Genomic DNA, 10,213 nt, shown 5'->3' with positions numbered 1-10,213 from the left:
GCGTGGTAAGCGACCGTGTCTGAAGCCCAAAACACCACCGAGGCAAAGATCGCCTTAGCAGCGCGCCGCTTCAGCGGGCACCGCAGGGGCGACTAAAACCTGGCGGGAGGCATCGTCTCGTGTAGCGTCGCCCCTGCCCCAACTGGAGTGGCCCAGTCTTAAGGGGACAGAGACTGCGAAGCACTTGGACCGACGGCGGACTACGACGGAACGCTTCAGCTCGGCCAACGCTCTCGAGGGAGACATTTTCCGTCTCGCGGCAATTCTCCGCCGTGCCGTGCTCTTCTCGCTCGCAGACGGCGCTCTCGCGTCGAACCGCTTTCGGGGGCCACCCTTCTCCTCCCCGCTCCTCGCACGAATCTGCCGATTCCCATTCGTGCGACGAAGCCCGGAAGGGCGCCCACACAGCTGCGGTGACGTGAGCGAGCGACCAGCTCTGGAGCTCGACGTACTCCGAAGGCAAACAACGCAAATTGCGATCGCTTCCGACTCTCTCGCAAAGGTGCGCGCTACAAGGCAACAGACGTTCGCGCCTCGAGCTTGGACCGCTCTTTCCCTGCAGGTATCCGACTCCATCCTGCGGCGGTCTTGCCAGAGGCGCGCACTCGTCACGCTGCAGTAGTAATGCCTCGTTTCCGTCTCTTCGAAGATTTGGCACGACGGCTCGCCACCGTCTCCTTCTCGTGAGGTTGCTGGCGCGTGGCTTCAGCGCTCAACGTACTGTCCATGATGCCGACGCGGTCAAAACGAGTCGACGGACGCACGTTCCCTGTGCGCCGAAGGCTCTCTTGATATGTGATCCGACCCTCAGACAGACGAAGCCAAGGGAAGACCCAAGGCCGCAATGTGCGTTCAAAGAATCAGTGCTCAGTGTGTCCTGCAATTCACACCAAGTCTCGCAGCTGGCTGCGTTCTTCATCGACCCGAGAACCGAGTGATCCACCGCTTAGAGTCGTGAAAAATAGTTTGTTCAATTCAGTACAGTACAACCAGTGTTTCAGGCACGTGGCGTCTCCCTGTGTGTGGTTTCGAAGAGCGCCTTTCGGCGTGCGCTACTCCTGTTTCGCTCTTTCGTTCGGCGGTCACGCGTTTCCGCATGACCGCTGCTGATCCAACAGCCTACTCGAGACGAAAGACAAGAGCTTGGCGCGCGCGTACTCGCGCAGCTCTCCAAAGCCACTCGGCCAGTGCCAGGGACGGCTCTCTGCGCCGGAGCCACAACAAGTCTACTTGAGGCGGAAGACGAAGCCAGCAAGGGCCTGGCCGCAAGTGCGTTCGAATACGGGATTACAGTCCCTCGTCTGTCCGTACTTCCTCTTTCGACGTGCGGCGCCTTCCCAAAGCGCACAAGTCCGCAAACCGCAGAACGCTTCCGACGTAGCAAAGCCGCGTTTCCTTCGGTACTTCGCAGCAACGCCGCCTTTCCCTCGGCGGCGGGCAAATAGCCTGCAGACGTCGTCGCATTGAACCGCGAACTCGACACCTCGCGCGTCACGAGCGGGAGCCGACCGGCAGCCTCCGGCCCTTTCGGGCGCGGTGGAATTTGCCGCGGAGGACGGGAGAGTGCTTTAGGCCACGGTTCCTTCCGTACTTGGCAGCCGCACCCTCAATACCGCCGGTTCCATGACCGACCGAGCGCCGCACCGTTCCTTTAGTACTTGGGCAGCAACAAAGTCGGGTCGTTACTCCACACTCGCCGCAGGAAGCGACCGGCAGCCGCCAGCCTTTTCAGACTCGGCAGCGTTTGCCGCGGAGGACGGGAGAGCGCTCGCACCACGGTTCCGTGTGTACTAAGCGGCAGCGGCATTAGCTCTCGACCGTCAGTTCCTTGACCGACCGCACGCTTCGCCGTTCCCCTCGTACTGGGCAAGAGCAGCAGGTCGGGTCGTCTTACTCCCATTCCGCGCAAGAGTGCCGAGGCGGACTTCAGAAAGCCCACCCAACAGTGTGCGTTACGCCGTTTCTACCCGCGGGCGCGGCCAAGCCAACCGTCCAAGGTTGCAGCCGGCGTCCACTGGGCGCAACAAATTTGGCACGGGGCGCCCTTCGAAATTCGGGCAATCCCCGGCATGTTCGGGTATAGCCGTCCCCGCGTCCAAGCGGGGCCAGCGGCGGAAAGCGTCGGGCGCAGCGAGCTGCTTCACCCACACGGGGTAGAAACAATGGCGCTCGTCACCCTCGAACAATCCGGTAATGATCCTTCCGCAGGTTCACCTACGGAAACCTTGTTACGACTTTTACTTCCTCTAAATGATCAAGTTTGGTCATCTTTCCAACAGACCGGCGCAACCGAAAGGCCGCGCCGGACATCGGTCCGAAGACCTCACTAAATCATTCAATCGGTAGTAGCGACGGGCGGTGTGTACAAAGGGCAGGGACGTAATCAACGCGAGCTTATGACTCGCGCTTACTGGGAATTCCTCGTTCAAGGGGAACAATTGCAAGCCCCTATCCCAATCACGAAAGAAGTTCCACGGGTTACCCAGTCTTTTCAGACAGGGATAAAGACACGCTGCTTCCTTCAGTGTAGCGCGCGTGCGGCCCCGGACATCTAAGGGCATCACAGACCTGTTATTGCTCTGTTTCGTGCGGCTAGGAGCCGCTTGTCCCTCTAAGAAGGTTGTAAGGTGCTGGGAACCCCGCACCTATTTAATAGGCTAGAGTCTCGTTCGTTATCGGAATTAACCAGACAAATCGCTCCACCAACTAAGAACGGCCATGCACCACCATCCACCGAATCAAGAAAGAGCTCTCAATCTGTCAATCCTCCCAGTGTCCGGGCCGGGTAAGTTTTCCCGTGTTGAGTCAAATTAAGCCGCAGGCTCCACTCCTGGTGGTGCCCTTCCGTCAATTCCTTTAAGTTTCAGCTTTGCAACCATACTTCCCCCGGAACCCAAACACTTTGGTTTCCCGGAAGCTGCCCGCCGAGTCATTTGAGTAACTCAGGCGGATCGCTGGTTGGCATCGTTTATGGTCAGAACTAGGGCGGTATCTGATCGCCTTCGAACCTCTGACTTTCGTTCTTGATCAAAGAAAACATTCTTGGCAAATGCTTTCGCAGTAGTTCGTCTTGCGACGGTCCAAGAATTTCACCTCTAGCGCCGCAATACGAATGCCCCCGTCTGTCCCTCTTAATCATTACCTCGTATTCCAAAAACCAACAGAACAGAAACGAGGTCTTGTTCTATTATTCCATGCAAGTTTATTCAGGCGACTCGCCTGCGTTGAGCACTCTAATTTTTTCAAAGTAAAAGCACCGGCCTTCTCGAGGCACACAATGAAGTGCACCAAGAAAGGACCGGCATGATGTTCAGTCCGAGCCGTCGCATCGGGTAGATGCACTACTCGTCTGGAACTGAGATCCAACTACGAGCTTTTTAACCGCAGCAGCTTTAGTATACGCTATTGGAGCTGGAATTACCGCGGCTGCTGGCACCAGACTTGCCCTCCAATTGATCCTCGTTAAAGGATTTAGAGTGTACTCATTTCAATTACGGGGCCTCAAAAGAGTCCCGTATTGTTATTTTTCGTCACTACCTCCCCGTGCCGGGAGTGGGTAATTTGCGCGCCTGCTGCCTTCCTTGGATGTGGTAGCCGTTTCTCAGGCTCCCTCTCCGGAATCGAACCCTGATTCTCCGTTACCCGTAACAACCATGGTAAGCAAGTAACCTACCATCGAAAGTTGATAAGGCAGACACTTGAAAGAAACGTCGCCGGCTCGTGGCCATGCGATCAGCACAAAGTTATCCAGAGTCACCACACAATACGGGCCGAAACCCGATCGATCTTGGTCTAATAAAAGCACCCGTCGCCCAAAGGGCTTCAGGCTCACTGCATGTATTAGCTCTAGAATTGCCACAGTTATCCAAGTAGGAAGAAACGATCTAAGGAACCATAACTGATTTAATGAGCCATTCGCGGTTTCGCCTTATTTCGGCATGTACTTAGACATGCATGGCTTAATCTTTGAGACAAGCATATGATTACTGGCAGGATCAACCAGGTAATCGTTCAACTGCGCGTCCCGCCTGTCAAGCAGGCCGGACGCCGTTTTTGCGATGCCGAGGCCACCTTCAGGCGCCCCAGCACGCTTCGTTCTTGCAAAGAGTAGCACTTTGCACAGTCCGAGACGACGGCGTTCGAGCTCGCTACGGCGCCCTCCCCGAAGGGCCGGGTATCGCCACGCGGCAAGAAGCACGCAACATTCTCGATAGACTGGTTGTGTCGACTCGATCACGGCTTGCGGTTTCTCTTGAGCCCGCAGCACAGGTGGACCGACCGACACTTGCAACGTAGCCGAGACGGCAAAGCCGCCAGGCGACGGGTCACGCCCGCGCCTTCGGCGCTTTCGCATTTGACTCGTCCGAGGACGATGCGGAACACAACTCGATATCGTGGAGAAAGCGTCGTCCGACAACCAGCCCCTAACGCATCAAGCGGATGAGGCTGCAGACGTCAGCTGTGGGATCCACGGGAGCGATACCGGGGACACGCTTGACGGGCACGAAGCCCGCCGCATATCAAACACCCAGGTCGCTTTTGGGGGCGACTGCTCTCTGGGACCCCCATATAATAGCAGCGATAAGTTCCCAAATCTCCATGGGGCCGTACTCGTGCCACTTTCGACGAGCGTTTGGCGAAAATCGTGCCGCCTCGCAGCGCCGCGAGCGAGATGGAAAGCTTACGTCGGCAGCGCAATGCCGAAGTCGTGAAAGCGCAGCGCGTCGACCGAATGCGCGAACGGCAATCTCTCGCCTATGGACAGCGCGGTTTCCAGAACAATCGCCTTTCTGTGCCCCTACGGGGCCGCACGCTAGCGCGGCCCTTTCGCCGTTTCCGAGCACGAGTGCGACCGGCGCGGGCGGCGTGCTCGACACCCCGGCTGACGCCGTTTCGGACTTTGTCTCTTCGCGCGCTCGCGCCAACGCCGCGGCAAAACGACGACCTCTGCGCGGTTCTTTCCCGGTTCCCGGCGTGCTATAGTGCAGCCAGCCGGACGGTGGCGACGACTCAGTCGCGGCCGTGCGGTGGCTTGTACGCCAAAGTTGCGTGACGGGCGTCGAGCTCCCGCCGCGGCCCGGCTCAGGTGGTTTCGGACTTCTGTCTCTTCCGAGCGCTCGCGTCGTCGTGGGCACGATTCTCGAGTGCGGAGCGGTGCGCGGACACCACCACGAACACGCGCAAGCCGAAAACGGCACTACGGTACAACGTCGGCCAGGGCGGTACGGCCCCCTTATGTGAGCAGCGATAAGTGACCAGATCTCCACGGGGCCGTACTCGTGCGACAAGGCGGCGTACTGCGCCGAGCCGAGCGCCAATATTTGGCCTTGGCACGGCCGATTTGAGCTCTCGCGATCGCCGCGGTACCGCCGCTCACCGATTCAAGGCACGCTAGCGCGGCCCCTTCGCCATTTTTCGAGTAAGAGTGCGAAAAGCGCGCGCGGCGTGCTCGTCGCCCCGGCTGACGTAGTCTCGGACTTAGTCTCGCTCACGCCGCCCCGGCTGACGTCGTCTCGGACTTAGTCGCGCTCACACCGCCCCGGCTCACGTGGTTTCGGACTTCCGTCTCTTCCGAGCGCTCGCGTCGTCGTGGGCACGATTCTCGAGTGCGGAGCGGTGCGCGGACACCACCACGAACACGCGCAAGCCGAAAATGGCACTACGGTACAACGTCGGCCAGGGCGGTACGGCCCCCTTATATGAGCAGCGATAAGTGACCAGATCTCCACGGGGCCGTACTCGTGCGACAAGGCGGCGTACTGCGCCGAGCCGAGCGCCAATATTTGGCCTTGGCACGGCCGATTTGAGCTCTCGCGATCGCCGCGGTACCGCCGCTCACCGATTCAAGGCACGCTAGCGCGGCCCCTTCGCCATTTTTCGAGTAAGAGTGCGAAAAGCGCGCGCGGCGTGCTCGTCGCCCCGGCTGACGTAGTCTCGGACTTAGTCTCGCTCACGCCGCCCCGGCTGACGTCGTCTCGGACTTAGTCGCGCTCACACCGCCCCGGCTCACGTGGTTTCGGACTTTCGTCTCTTCCGAGCGCTCGCGTCGTCGTGGGCACGATTCTCGAGTGCGGAGCGGTGCGCGGACACCACCACGAACACGCGCAAGCCGAAAACGGCACTACGGTACAACGTCGGCCAGGGCGGTACGGCCCCTTATAAGAGCAGCGATAAGTGACCAGACCTCCACGGGGCCGTACTCGTGCGACAAGGCGGCGTACTGCGCCGAGCCGAGCGCCAATATTTGGCTTTGGCACGGCCGATTTGAGCTCTCGCGATCGCCGCGGTACCGCCGCTCACCGATTCAAGGCACGCTAGCGCGGCCCCTTCGCCATTTTTCGAGTAAGAGTGGGAAAAGCGCGCGCGGCGTGCTCGACGCCCCGGCTGACGTCGTCTCGGACTTGGTCGACGCCCCGGCTGACGTAGTCTCGGACTTAGTCTCGCTCACGCCGCCCCGGCTGACGTCGTCTCGGACTTAGTCGCGCTCACACCGCCCCGGCTCACGTGGTTTCGGACTTTCGTCTCTTCCGAGCGCTCGCGTCGTCGTGGGCACGATTCTCGAGTGCGGAGCGGTGCGCGGACACCACCACGAACACGCGCAAGCCGAAAACGGCACTACGGTACAACGTCGGCCAGGGCGGTACGGCCCCTTATAAGAGCAGCGATAAGTGACCAGACCTCCACGGGGCCGTACTCGTGCGACAAGGCGGCGTACTGCGCCGAGCCGAGCGCCAATATTTGGCTTTGGCACGGCCGATTTGAGCTCTCGCGATCGCCGCGGTACCGCCGCTCACCGATTCAAGGCACGCTAGCGCGGCCCCTTCGCCATTTTTCGAGTAAGAGTGGGAAAAGCGCGCGCGGCGTGCTCGACGCCCCGGCTGACGTCGTCTCGGACTTGGTCGACGCCCCGGCTGACGTAGTCTCGGACTTAGTCTCGCTCACGCCGCCCCGGCTGACGTCGTCTCGGACTTAGTCGCGCTCACACCGCCCCGGCTCACGTGGTTTCGGACTTGCGTCTCTTCCGAGCGCTCGCGTCGTCGTGGGCACGATTCTCGAGTGCGGAGCGGTGCGCGGACACCACCACGAACACGCGCAAGCCGAAAACGGCACTACGGTACAACGTCGGCCAGGGCGGTACGGCCCCTTATAAGAGCAGCGATAAGTGACCAGACCTCCACGGGGCCGTACTCGTGCGACAAGGCGGCGTACTGCGCCGAGCCGAGCGCCAATATTTGGCCTTGGCACGGCCGATTTGAGCTCTCGCGATCGCCGCGGTACCGCCGCTCACCGATTCAAGGCACGCTAGCGCGGCCCCTTCGCCATTTTTCGAGTAAGAGTGGGAAAAGCGACCGCGGCGTGCTCGACGCCCCGGCTGACGTCGTCTCGGACTTAGTCGACGCCCCGGCTGACGTAGTCTCGGACTTGGTCTCGCTCACGCCGCCCCGGCTGACGTAGTCTCGGACTTGGTCTCGCTCACGCCGCCCCGGCTGACGTCGTCTCGGACTTAGTCGCGCTCACACCGCCCCGGCTCACGTGGCTTCGGACTTGGTCTCTTCGAGCGCTCGCAGCCAGGTCGGGGCCGACGCCGACGTCTGCGTGGGGCTTCAACGATTCCCGGCGCGACGCAATGCAACTGCGCGCAGGATGCCAGCGACTCCGCCGTGGCCGTGCGGCGGTGTACACGCAGAAGTTTCGTGAAGGGGTATCGAGCTCCCGCCGCCCCGGCGGACGTGGTTTCGGACTTTAGCGCTCGCAGCGATCTCGCGGCGATCGCTGACGTCTGCGCGGTTTCAGGTGTGCTACGATGCAGCAGTCTGCCGCACGACAATTTACGGAAGCGAGTGCATTCCGCCCCGGCGGACGCGGCAGCGGACTTTGTGCCTGCGGGAGTGCTCTTGTTGCTGTAAAATTTGAACGGGTGCAGCTGCGCGAAGCAAGTGTACACATTTTCTCTCTCTCTCTCTCTCTCTCTGCCTCTGAGGCGACTGTAATTTTAATTTAAATGCAATTGGAGGCGGGAGCAACCTGATGAGAGTAGGCGGACTTCGGCACACCTTGTAGTTTAGAAATTGTTTTCAAGCTTTGAGGACATACACAATCGCGCCATCTGCTTTCCCCGTCTCTTTGGCACTTCATAGTGTGTGCAGCATGCTCTGCATTCCAAAGAAACGCGCCTGTTTCTCCCCCTCTCTCACGTTCTTCTTGTCTTTCTTGCTGCTCTTGTGAGAAGTTGCTATGCTCTTTACTCGCTGTAAAATAGAATGCTTGCGCGAGCCAACAACTTGCGTGTCTTTCTTTTTTTTTGTTGTTGTTGTTTTTTTCTCTCTTCCCAAGACGTTTCTGCCATTATTCACTAGCTCTCGTTCTTAGTATGCAACGGAGCGTTAGCTCGCGCCATCTACCTTTCTTTCTGTATGGCGAAGGCCGTAGGTTTTCCTAGTTCCGCACACAGATGGCGCGGATGCGTTTTCGCGCCAGTTTCGAACGACCTCGCTGTACACATGTTTCTCATTTAAAAGTTTCAAAGGGGCTTGCGAAAGGGCGTGGTCCTTTTTTCTTGCGCAAGGCTGAGCTTTCCAGCTGTGCTTAAGCTATGCTAGCATGTGTGCGTATGTGTGTGTGTGTGTGTGTGTGTGTGTGTGTGTGTGTGTGCGTGCGCGCGCGCGCGTGCGTGCGCGTGCATATGTGTGCGTGTGTGTGTATACACGCACACGGTAAAGATGATGGGGTAGCGCTATTTCTTTCTTTCTTTCTTTCTTTTTTAACAACACCTGTGCTCCACATGGCGATCTTCCTGCCCTCTATGTTTCCGGTTGGAAGGAGTGCGCAGCCTTTTCTATATTTATTTATTTTTTTTTTTTCATTCTCTTTCATTCGTACATGAGGCGCGCTACCTAATTCTAGCGGTCGAATCGACACGTTGCAATCCGTCCCGGCCTGTGCCGTATGAAAACTTTCAGTGGGCCTTGCGGTAAATAAAAGGAAATGAGGGAAATGCGCGTAGTGTATTACACTTGCGCACGGGCTTGAAACGAAGGCCTCAAAGAAAGCCGCCTTGAGCGGTCGCATTCAGACGGAAGTAAGCATTCCCCTTGCGCGTGTTTTCCGCTCGCCTGTTCCGTTTTCTACGAGGTTGCCTTCGTTGGTTTTGCCTTGCGAACAAGCTTGCGCTCGGGTCTCGTTTCTACGCGACGGCGTTTCGTTAACAGTGAAAGACTGAGGCGTCGCGAGTTGATTCGCGAGATAGAGAGCATAGAGTCTCTAGACGGGCTGGGTTTTATAAGATTGCCCACGCTGTTGCTGAGGTTACCAATGTCGCCAGGGCACCCACAAGGCAGTGGTACAATGGAGTGAAGTGAAAGACATCGCTTCTCGGCCTTTTGGCTAAGATCAAAGTGTAGTATCTGTTCTTATCAGCTTAATATCTGATACGGGTTCTATATGGACCCACGATATTAAACCTATTTTTGGAAGTTGGCGGAGTGCTTGAAGCCTGCTTCACCTCCGCCGCAGGTCGGCCCGGTATTGCACTACCTCCGGGATCGGCCCCCGCTCACTTAGGTGAGACTTCATTCAATCAAAATGAAGAACACAAGCTCGAAGCGAGCACTCACGTGACACGCACCATTCCCATACTATACGCAACGATGACGGTGTTTCTGAACGATTGTCTGCTGTAATGAGCCACTTGGGGGGGGGGGGGGGGAAGGGTGATTAGCCGTGGGTTTTGCAATCAATGTAAGTCCCACTCAAAGCCAACACTGCATTTTGGAGTTCACTATCGCTTTGATCCGTAAACGACAGCAAGCTCGCCCTGCGAAAATCCGCTGCCCTAGTGGAAGAAAGGTTCCCTATGAAACAAAAATGGAGTGCCCGATTTCCGGCAACATTTTCGCTGCAGTGGGACCGAGCGCCTCGAAAACAAACTTGTCGTATGGCCAAGTGTGGCGAAATATATTCAAGGGTTCAGAGGTGCCTCAGCTTTCCAACCTGTATGTTATGAATACCTGTTGCTACCTTTTCGTCATCATCATCCTGCTGGCTACGACCACTGCAGGGCAAAGACCTCTCCCATTATTCTCCAAGCACCCCGGTCACGTGTAAGCCCGGTCACGGTCGCCGTCTAGTGCCTGCGCCCTTCCTAATCTAATCTGCCCTCCTAAATTTCCGCCACCCCGTGCTACGCTTCCCTTCTCTTGGAATTCAGTCGGTA

General features: G+C 58.1%; 3 non-coding genes across 3 annotated transcripts; 1 reads left to right on the top strand and 2 right to left on the bottom strand.

The window, feature by feature from the left end:
• Nucleotides 1-801: 801 nt before the first annotated feature.
• On the bottom strand, nucleotides 802-954 carry LOC139053506 (5.8S ribosomal RNA). Its single transcript, XR_011510523.1, has one exon. It is a non-coding gene; the product is annotated as a 5.8S ribosomal RNA (ribosomal RNA).
• Nucleotides 955-2,191: 1,237 nt separating this feature from the next.
• Nucleotides 2,192-4,006, bottom strand: LOC139053519 (small subunit ribosomal RNA). Its single transcript, XR_011510535.1, has one exon. It is a non-coding gene; the product is annotated as a small subunit ribosomal RNA (ribosomal RNA).
• A 5,358-nt stretch (nucleotides 4,007-9,364) lies between these two features.
• Nucleotides 9,365-9,556, top strand: LOC139053510 (U2 spliceosomal RNA). Its single transcript, XR_011510527.1, has one exon. It is a non-coding gene; the product is annotated as a U2 spliceosomal RNA (small nuclear RNA).
• The last annotated feature ends 657 nt before the right edge of the window (nucleotides 9,557-10,213 follow it).

The sequence above is a fragment of the Dermacentor albipictus genome, unplaced genomic scaffold (genome assembly GCF_038994185.2).
Source record: "Dermacentor albipictus isolate Rhodes 1998 colony unplaced genomic scaffold, USDA_Dalb.pri_finalv2 scaffold_146, whole genome shotgun sequence".
Lineage (NCBI taxonomy): Eukaryota > Metazoa > Arthropoda > Arachnida > Ixodida > Ixodidae > Dermacentor > Dermacentor albipictus.
Note: the sequence above shows the minus strand (reverse complement) of the source record. Positions and strands in the feature narration are given on the sequence as shown.